The 8,314-nt window shown below is 35.7% G+C and overlaps 1 pseudogene; it reads left to right on the top strand.

Annotated features, from left to right (window-relative positions):
- The first annotated feature begins 2,103 nt into the window (after nt 1-2,103).
- On the top strand, nt 2,104-2,641 carry LOC123837073 (large ribosomal subunit protein eL21-like; annotated as a pseudogene).
- Nucleotides 2,642-8,314: the final 5,673 nt, after the last annotated feature.

Genomic DNA, 8,314 nt, shown 5'->3' with positions numbered 1-8,314 from the left:
TTGAATTTTTATTTGCCAAATATTATATTTTTGCTTCTTAATAAATGAGATTTTGAGGATATATGGGTCAACATGCTCCCAAAGTGAGAAGCAATTCTAGAGAATTTCTCCTGTTTATACTAGAAAGGGACTTGAGCCAACTGAAGAATGAAAGCCTGAAGCTTAGTCTGGGACTGACTGTCACATGATGCCTCTAACAAGAAATAGAAGAGACTTTTTTTTCCCCTGTCTTAATACTCATAGTAAAATGCTATCCCTGTTGATACACTGTTGGACTGCAACCTATTAAAATATATATAAAGAAATACAGCAGCTGTACCTGTCAGTTTGGGTGAGAAAATAATTTAATCTGGACTAATTTCTGACAAAACCACGATTTCTCTGCATGAGAGAAACAGTTACAGTCCTAGGAAGTCTACTTAAAAAGTCATTGGTTTCAAGTTTTAAATACATTTACTAGGGCTTACAAGTTTTCTGGTAAGGGTAGGATTGTACCAGTATGGTTAACACAAAGAAATAATATCACACAGAAAGTGAGGGATCCAGAGGATTATGAAAAATATTACATTGTAACTGAGAACTCCGGCTCCTCCTATGTTTATCACACACACACAAAAACAGATTTGAGAAGCTCTGAAACCAAATAAACCAAACTTCCTTTCAACCACTAGACCAATTCCAGAAGAGTAGATTCTGTTGGAAGGGTTGGCAGCGACACAGAACATAGAAACAAAAGAGGGGAGTTAGGGATCACTTCAAGTGACCATAAATCAAAGCAGCTCGAGCTGGAGAAACGTCTTTAAAGTAAAGCCAGTGAGAAAAACAGCAGGCCCACCAAAAGGGCTCTTGTGTGCCTTTTTTGTTATTCCTCCCTTTCATGCAAAAAGGATGACTAATATTACTTTGTTTCAAGTAGCAATAATTTTTAAATATCTTATGAAATTTTATCCATGCTACAGATACAATTCCACAAAGAGCCACAGAAAGCTCATTCGAGCTCCACTGGGAGGAAGTTACTTTCTTGGCTGGTGTAGAGAGTCGAGGATGTGAAAAGGTTTTATAGATAATTAATGTCACCCAGTTACCAATCCAGAGGTCAGAGAATCAGACTCATTAATTTAATCATATACTAGTTGAAGCTTCAAGCACTTCCTTTTTAAATGTATCTACTATCTTTGAAAAACTCTCCAATGAGTGCCAATTCTGAGAATAAAGAAAACTTCAACACACATCACAGCCCTGCCAACGAGGCTTGTGGGATGCTATTTTGATCATTTCTCTGCCTTTTAAGTGGAATCCAAAAGAAAATTTTCAAACAAAGAGTCTTGTTTTGAAGCTTTTATTCTCTAATGCAAACACCAAAACAAGAATCCCAAACAACTGGCTCATCCTTCCAACACACATTCAAATGTGCATAATGGGATAATGGATCTGCCCTAATGAAGGATAAGGGAATTCATCAAAAAGTCTTAGAGAAGTAAGTGAAATCCTGTGGTGAATTCTAAATCCTAATGTGTTGGTTATTAGCACTGCTGGGGACAAGGAAACAGTTTGGTGAGAGATATTAATGATGAAATACCAGGGCCAGTGTTAGGAAATGCCGTGGTCGTAGACAAACATACACATGCTACTATTGTTACTCATCTTGTTAGTATGACTATATTTTTCACACATTATCTGGGAAATACAATAACATTAAAGAAAAAATTAAAGCAAATTTATTAAATGAATTTTTCAACTATCCAAATACAACTGGTTGGTTAATAATGTTCCTTGTGCACATATTTTCCTACTTCAACACAGAATGCAACTATCATTTTGTATTTGATATTTTCATTTGACATTATTAGCATATTTTTTACTTCTGTTAATTTTTATAATTATAATAAGCATATAATACTCTTACTGTTGGAATATAGTGTGCTAAATAATTTCCCATAAGACAAGTAGAATGTATCTTACTTTTTTCCTCTATATATTACAAATAAAGCAGTCATATTTATAGCTCATAGGTTTTTATTTTTTTGCTTATTCAGAATTATTTCCTTAGTATGAATGACTCAATCTTGAATTCCCTCATCAAGAGATCTCCTTTCGGCTGGAACCACCATCTTCCAGTAATTCGCCAAAATGACCAACACAAAGGGAAAGAGGAGAGGTACCTGCTATATGTTCTCTAGGCCTTTTAGAAAACATGGAGTTGTTCCTTTGGCCACATACATGCTAATCTATAAGAAAGGTGATATTGTGGACATCAAGGGAACGGGCACTGTTCAAAAAGGAATACCCACAAATGTTACCATGGCAAAACTGGAAGAGTCTACAATGTTACTCAGCATGCTGTTGGCATTGTTGTAAACAAACAAGTTAAGGGCAAGATTCTTGCCATGAGAATTAATGTATGCATTGAGCATATTAAACACTCAAAGAGTCGAGATAACTTTCTGAAGTGTATGAAGGAAAATGATCAGAAAAAGAAGTAAGCCAAAGAGAAAGGTACTTGGGTTCAACTGAAGCGCCAGCCTGCCCCACCCAGAGAAGCACACTTTGTGAGAACCAATGGAAAGGAGCCCGAGCTGCTGGAACCCATTCCCTATGAATTCATGGCATGATAAATGTAAAGAAAATAAAAGACCTCAAGACTGTTAAAAAAAAAAAAAAAGAGAGAGATCTATTTATGGTTCCTTCTACAAAATGTCTACATTGCCTTTCTAGTTTTTCCCAATTACACTCCTTACCAAACAATTAATAAGGGTATCACCCTCGCAAGAATGGTAACTATCCTAAACAATTTGCCTTTTATATTTATGAACTATATTTTTCTTTAGCTTAGATTATTTTTAAATGTATGAGAAAGATTAAACTTTTTCTCACACACTTTAAAAAATTATATACAAATAATAGTGAATTAAATAAAATATTATTGGAGTTATGATTAAAGTGTGTATAGGATTATGCATATTTCTTTTTTATGAATTGCTTAAATTCTCAGTTCATTTTAGAATGAATATTAAATTTTATTTGTAATCCAAAGGAATTATCATTATATTGTGGTATTTACTATCTATAACATTAAATGAGAATATTTTTTCCTAATCTGTTTTTTAGATTTCATTGCATTTTAAATAGTTTTGTTCATTGTCTTTATTTAGAAAATCTAAAGTTTATGCACACTAATTTGTTAATATATTTCATACAGAATGCCTTTTAAACTTAAAGGTAATACAAATAATATATTACATTCTTCTGCATGTCAAAACATACAATTCAAAGGCAAACAAAAAAACGGAACAACAATCACAAGAAATTACTTGATAAAGCATTAACATCTTTTCTACATCACAGTTTTACACAAATTGAAAACCACAGTAGATACAAAGGAAAAAAATCTCAAAAGGATAAATGAATGCAAGCCAAAAAGAGGAAATATCTTTATTTGTGCCAATAATCAAAAATGCAAATTTGAAACAGAATTAGAGATAGTCCATTGCCTACCCACAACCTGGATGGGACAGGGCAGCTGAGCACTCCAGGTCGTCCACAATACCTGCCCCTCCCCCTTCTGCCTCCAGGTGTGCTATGGTAGAGACCTCTGGCCAGAGCCAGAAGGCAAGACAAACAGACTGTCACGTGGGAACCAATATACGTAAACCCTGTGAAATTCAAGTAGCAACAAGAGGAAAGGGAGGGGAAAATCTGGCAGAAAAAATAAAGAAGCTCTGAGATGGAGATTCATATTGGATAAAGAGCAGAAGTTTCATAACTGAACTGAATTAAAACCTCTTTAACTGTTCTGAGTCTCCAGATTAAATTAAGCATAGTCTTCCCATGTCCAAGAAGGAATAAAGATGTCAAGAAACAGTAAGCAGTTACAAGAATAAAGCATTTCATATCAGAGTGGTAGCTGGTGGATTACATCCTATTTTTATACAGTATTACCCAAGATTTTCTCTCTTATGGTGAATAGTCAATACTGCCAAGGCGAGGTGAGAATGGGACTCACCTACATACACTGTTGGAGAGAATGAGGTGGCTGCAAGGGTGCTAAAATCCCCAGCTTCCCCAACCCCAACTGGGCCCCTTGGCCCCTGACTTCCTACCTGTGGTAAGGTTATTTTTTCTTCCCATCCCAGATTTTCCATCATCTCTTGATATCCAGCCTATCTTCCCCCAGTGGGATTGCCCATAAACATCTCTCTAGTCCCTAACCTCCTATGCCTCCAAAAGGAGGTGACTCTCTCATTTCCCCAGTAAGTTCTTAATTTTCTGCTCTTTTAGCATCACTGACAGTGAATCTATCCATTCTCTTGGTGAAACCATCACATCTCTATATTAGGGACTGGACTTTCTTCAGGCTTCCACTATGAAGCTGACCCCAAGGACAAGCTACCCCAATATAATATTTCACGTCTTCTCTGAAGCATTTTTGCTTATTCACCATCCTTACGACTTCCCAAGATCATATTGTAGATGACTGTCTCAAAACAGCATACTCAAATAACATCCCTCCAGAGAGATAGATTCTTCCCCAAAAGTGAAATTATCTCTTTATCCTAGAAAATCAAACTTTTTGCAATTTATTAAGTGATCAATCCATTCTTCCCCAGTTGTAAAGGGCCAGTCTCTCCCAGATACCCCTGACATAATTTCATAAACAATAGTGAAAACAGCTACCATTTATCTTGAGTGCTCATTTTCTAACAGGCAGAATGTCAACCAATTTTTTAAATATATTTTCACATTTCACTTGGCAAGAATTGAGCTTTGGATAAGTTCATATGTTATATTTCTATTTTGCAATTATTGTTTCAAAAACTAAATGGCTTATCTAAATTTCATAACATAAATTTGTGAGTCAGTAAGAAAGATGTTACATATCCATACCACATAGATAAATAAACAGAGGTTTAGAAGGATTTCAAAAGTCCAGATATTGCCTAACTAGTGAGTGGTCCAAGTCAGGATTCAACTGATCTCACTGCAAAGCCCTTACTCTTTTCTGTCTGTATCGAAGTAGATTATTGCTTGGTCCCTTGCCTGTGATGATTCTTCTGAGGAAAATATGTCATGTTTCTTAAGTTCTAATAGCGGTTGATATTAATTAATTTTGTTAGCAGGACTGCCAAAAAAGGGGAAGTTCTAGAATATGCCTTTATTGTAGCAGGAGAAGCTATAGAATCCTCTACTGGAGGATTCCTGCTGAAAACTCAGTCAATGATTTTGCTAACGATGGTGGTAACTCTAAGCAAAAATACAATGTGTTGACAATTTTTCCTTGGTTGAAAATAGATCTTTTAGAATCTGAGTGTGGAAAATATGCTCAGTGTTTTTTAATAGTCTACTGTTTGATAGATCATTTCTCCTTCATAAACATGATTTCTATTTGAAATCAGATATTTTCCTTTGCCCTAGAATCCTGTTTTCACATCCCTAGGCCTCCTGAATGCTTAAAATATTCTCTGAGGAAAGAAACAATCCAAAATAAATAATTCACTGCACTGTTTTCAAGAACACTAGATTTTAATTAGCTCTTTGTTTGTTTACTTGTTTGTTTATTTCTCTGCTTGCTCTTTGGAGGAGAGCCCAGTGCAAATAAGGGTTAATGTAAAACCTTCAATTTTTTGCAAAAGGAGCTTTCTTCCTTGGATCTGAATAAAAACATATCTGTCCTGCAAAATAAACCACTCAACTGTCTCAGATATTTGGGAATGAATGCTTATCCACTAATTGGCTTCAGCTGTTTTTTCTCTTCATTATTTGAACTGAGAAAACAGCTGTTTTGGCAAATGGTTAAGCCCTAAGTTACATGGTTAGTGATTTATACACTTCAACGTGCTAATGGATGCTTTGTAGAGCATGGTTTTGTTTATTTGATTGTTACAGGCCACAGTTAATGAATCATGACTTTCTTTAAACACACAGTGAACCCAATCTCATAGAGCAGCTCTTAATTTGGTGGGGGGCGGGGGTCATTTTAGATCATTTTTTTTTTCAGTTTAGTATAATTTGCTTGATTTTACCTCTCCAAAATAACAAGAAAATGGGGAGAAATTGGAAACAAAGATTTATATTTTTATGAAACCTGATGCACTTGCAAGTGAGCAGGGAGTCAATTACAACAGAACACACTAGCAGTGGGGAAAAGAAAAGAAAAGAGAACAATTGGTCTTTTGAATTATTTGAACTAGCCATACTCCTTGTGGTGTTTTTCTTTGAGCAAGTTCATTAACATCAAGAGCACTGGCATTTGGTTACATTCACCTCTTGGGGCATTAATTGACTGGGACTAGAATGAAATCATTACTTATCCAAAAAGGTATTTTCTTACTACTATGAGCAGAAGAGGTCAATCATAAATGCTGATGCTCTTCTATAATTAAAATAGTTTCTGTCATCCCAATAATAGTACTAGTAATAATAATAATAATAATAATAATAATAATAAATGCATTCAACTAGATTTGATGAGCTATAATCACATCCACAGTCAACATGAGATTAAAGCAATGAGCAGGAGAGCAAACTTTAAGATTAGAGATTTTATTTTTAAAATCTGATGTCTTCAAGTAGTCTTTTTCTTAAATCATACTTAGACACTTGAGATGATACTTTTCAAAGATCTTCAATAGGGGTCACTTCAGTCTCTGCAAGTAACTAATTCTAGCCTTTAATCCTTGATGTCAGAAAATTATTATCTTACTTAACAAGATTCATCTGATTTTTGAGCAGTTTTTCTCTCATAGGACTAGACCATACTGCTATTTGACAAAATATTAGAACTCTAATATCTCAGCCCTTTCATCCTACAGGTAAGGAAACAAAGTTTCAGGGAGGTTAAGTATATGGTCCACACATAGAAGCAGGCAAATTCACTGAAAATTGCATATTCCCAAGTTTGTAGAACATTTTTAAGATTTTGGTTTTGCAGAAAAAAAAGCAAGAGACAGAAACCATATGCATACTTATACATAGAACAGTATGGATGAACTTTACATGTAAGTGAAAGAAGCCAAGCACTAAAGGTTGCATATCGTATGTTTCCATTTATATGAAACATCCAGAATAGACTAATCCATAAAGACAAATCCATAAATGGATTAGTGGTTGCCAGGAGTTGGGGATTGCGGAAGTAACAGCTAACAGGTATGGGTTTTACTTCTGCTGTGACAAAAATGTTCAAGAATTAGCTAACCATAATGGTTGCACAACCCTGTGAATATAATAACAATCTCTAAATTGTATGCTTTAAAAAAAAAGATTTTGGTTTTGCTTGTATGCCATGGCTCTGCCCTTGCTTTTGCCTCTGCTCTAGATATGTCCAGTCAGAACCATGGTTGGGATGAACTTGCAGGCATATAGGACAACAGCGAGAGGAGTGAAGACGAGAAGAGTTGAGAACTGGAGTTCACAGAAAGGGCTGATAATCACCAACCTAGAGAACAGAATCATCAGATGGTGGCTCAATTGTTTTATCTAAATATTAATGGCAAGAACGAGTTTTGGAGGTTGAGGGCTTGGGGATGCTAAAATTCCATGACAACTGTACATGAGGTAAAGGTAGAAGAAGAATGAATATGACCATTTTGAAGAATATAATTGATTTTCACTGATGTCTTTATTGATGGAGATAAATGTCAAGGTGCATTTTTGAATCCCATGTGTACATAGTAGAGGACAGATGGCTCCTCTCCGTTCTTGCTCTTTGAGCTCTTCTCATCATCCTTTATCCATCCAGAATGGAAATCCAAGTGTGCCATGGGACTCAAAGTAGAAAGTACAGACAGAAATAAGTACAGTAGATCTTAGGATGCTTGATGAATAAAACATCTTTGGAGGCAAAGGAAGAAACGCATCATTGGATGCTTCTCATACGGCATGTACTGTGTTGAATAGTGAATCCCCCAAATTCATGTCATTCCTGGAACCTCAGAATGTGACTTTACTTGGAAATAAAATCTTTGCAGATGTAATTAGTTAATATGACGTCATACCAGATTAAGGTGGGCTCTAAATTCAATATGACTGTGTCCTTATAGAAAGAGACACACACAGAAAGAAGCTGGCCATGTGACAACAAAGGTAGAGATTGAAATGATGCATCCACAAGCCAAGAAATTCCAAACATTGCTGGCAAACACCGGAAGCCAGAAGAGGCATGAAAGTATCCTCCTGTACAGACTTCATAGAGAACGCAGCCCTGCCTGTGCCTTGATTTTAGACTGCTAGCCTCCAAAACGGTGAGACAATAAATTTCTGTTATTTTAAGACACCCAATTTGTAGTAGGTTGTTACAGCAGCCTTAGGAAATTAATTC

This window comes from Mirounga angustirostris, unplaced genomic scaffold (assembly GCF_029215605.1).
Source record: "Mirounga angustirostris isolate CCGP_5_RB_7025 unplaced genomic scaffold, mMirAng1.0.hap1 SCAF_8, whole genome shotgun sequence".
NCBI classification, from domain to species: Eukaryota; Metazoa; Chordata; class Mammalia; order Carnivora; family Phocidae; genus Mirounga; species Mirounga angustirostris.
This window is presented reverse-complemented; position numbering and strand designations above follow the sequence as displayed.